At 43.3% G+C, this 2,562-nt stretch overlaps 1 non-coding gene across 1 annotated transcript; it reads left to right on the top strand.

Moving 5' to 3' along the window:
- The first annotated feature begins 1,233 nt into the window (after positions 1 to 1,233).
- On the top strand, positions 1,234 to 1,340 carry LOC111724421. The gene has a single exon (XR_002772724.1). It is a non-coding gene; the product is annotated as a U6 spliceosomal RNA (small nuclear RNA).
- The last annotated feature ends 1,222 nt before the right edge of the window (positions 1,341 to 2,562 follow it).

Here is a 2,562-nt window from a genome sequence, read left to right as displayed (position 1 = left end):
ATTTCATTTTTTTTTTTTTTTTTGTAGTTTTTGACCGGGGCTGGGTTTGAATCTGCCACCTCCAGCATATGGGGCTGGCACCCTACTCCTTTGAGCCACGGGCGCTGTCTGCTAATTTCATTTTTTTCTTTTGTTTTCAACCCACTTGGGATGAATGACATCTTCATCTCATGTGCCTAATAGTGAGATGGCCAAATAAAGCTCTCCAAGAATGGCTTTGACTGCCCCATTTATAGGCTAAGTCAAAATTAGTACAGCAAGTGTCTGAAGGAAGCAGACCTGGGCCTCCCAGGTTCCTCTGCATAAGTCTCCAGGGAACCAGATGTTCAGCTGATGACTTCTGCGTGTGATCAGCAGACCTTCTCCAGCCTGTTCTGCTTTCCTCTTCCCATTGTCATGTTTGCTCTGCTGTGTTTGCCAGCAGAGCTGTGTGTATTGAGCAAACTTTCTAGTCTATGTACGCCTGTGGATGTATTTGCTCTGCTCTATTGAAGGCTGAAGGACTATTTACATTCTAGCCTTTAGCACTTCTCTAGGACTAAAAGTGCATATGAGCCCTGGGCTCCAGGGATACAGAAGCTGGCATTTTCCATGGTCAGAAAATATAGCAGTTCTTATAGTCCAGACCCAGAATGAGAACATCTCCCAGGTTTGTGATGTTGTCTTCCCCTAGAGCAGTGGTTCTCAACCTTCCTAATGCTGCAATGTATTTTCATTGTTAGAAAGGGGTCACAACCCACAGGTTGAGAACTGCTGCCCTAGAGGGCAATCAGGAACCCAAGACACTAGCATAAGATACTTTTTTCTCAAAATAAACATGATGAATGAGGCCCATCAGCCTAAAAGCAAAGAGCCCATCAGTGCTTCTGTAACTTCCTTGGCCACACAAGGGAGACTCCTGGTTTGACCCACGCACAATGATTCCCGGGAAAATTTATGAATCTCTCTGTGCTTCAGTTTTTCCATCTCTAAAATGGGGCTAATAATACTCACTTTTGAGGTTGTTGCAATTGGCAAATAAACCAATAAAGATAAAGCACTTCTATTTTTAGTAGATACAGGGTCTCACTCTTGCTCAGGCAGGTCTTGAACAGCTGAACTCAAGAAATCCTTCTTGGACAACTCTAAAAGAGAAATCTGAACACATCACAACTCAAACTAGTTGAAAATGAACTGGTTCTCACTAGTTCCTGCATGATAAGGAGGTAAAATTGTCTCTGAAAACCCAAAATAGTGCTTGCTTCGGCGGCACATATACTAAAATTGGAACGATACAGAGAAGATTGGCATGGCCCCTGCGCAAGGATGACACACAAATTCGTGAAGCGTTCCATATTTTTGTCATGTAACATCAATAAAGTTCCCTGAATTCAAAAAAAAAACCCCAAAATATACCATCCTAAGTTGTCTATTTAAGGATTTCTTAGTGAGCCATATGGTAAAATACATCTAGTTCTTAAAAAAAAAATAAACCCCTAAGGAATCTGCAGTAAACTACTAGAACTGATAAGTGAATTTAGCAAGGCCACAGGTTACAAAGTCAATATACAAAAACCAATTATAGGTTTGCGATGAAGATGGTGGCCAAGTAACATCTTCTTTTTGCAACTGGGTGCGGTGAGATTGGAGAGAGAAGACTCCAGGCATCTCTGGCTTGTGGCCTCTACCTCGAAACATACTTTGGGGACACAGGGAGACAGTGAAAGACTTCTGGACCCCAGGAGAAGGACAAAGCAGTGGAGAAGTGGCAAATAGTTGCGTTTGGTCTGAGGCTGCTGCAGCTGTAACTATAACAGCCCCAAGACTGCAGACAGGGAAGGCCCTCCCTGTGAGTTGTTTTGTTTTTTTAGACTTGGACTGGACACTGATTGAATTACTTTGGGTGAGAGTACAGGTGACTTTAGGTGTTGTCCAGAGCACAGGATTGAGCTACTAGGCCAGACCAGAGCTAACATTGTTTAGCTATGGGTCATGCAAAGCCATTGGGAGAACTGCCCCTGAAAGCTCCACCCTCAGGGTCGAATTCCACCCTCAGGGTCACAGAGTGAGGCTTAGGCTGGGAGACCTTGGTTGAGTGATATAGTGACTGAGCAGTGCCAAAGGCCAGGACTGAGACACCAGGGAAGAGAGGAACTCTCAGTGTTTGGCAGCAGGAGGTTCTGCCTCAGGGGCATAGACTGAGGAAGATTTTGACGCATCAGGTAAGCAGGCAGCCACTTCAGGAGAGATACCAGCTACAAGTGCTTTCCTGGGAAAGCTTCTGCTTAGCCAAAGTTAATGGTTTAAAGGGTCTTTTAAGTGGGCTGAGGAGAGATTCAGATTTTCAACCTTGCAGGGTTTAAGAGCAAAGAAGTCAGCAGAGGACTCCAATCTCCATCTCATCCAGTTATCAGCATTGTGATTAACATCTCATACCTCAGAAGATCACTTGTTGCCCAGAAAATATTCAGCAATATATATATACTGCTTTCTCTTTGGGGTTTTTTTTTTCTTCTATTTTTATTTCAACATTTTCCCTCTAGATTTTTCTTTTCTTTCTCCATTTTCCTAGTTTAAATATAA

Source organism: Otolemur garnettii, unplaced genomic scaffold (genome assembly GCF_000181295.1).
Source record: "Otolemur garnettii isolate 467f Iridium unplaced genomic scaffold, OtoGar3 scaffold00001, whole genome shotgun sequence".
Classification (NCBI taxonomy): Eukaryota; Metazoa; Chordata; class Mammalia; order Primates; family Galagidae; genus Otolemur; species Otolemur garnettii.
The sequence above is the reverse complement of the archived record's forward strand: the minus strand, read 5'-3'. Positions and strand labels throughout refer to the sequence as shown.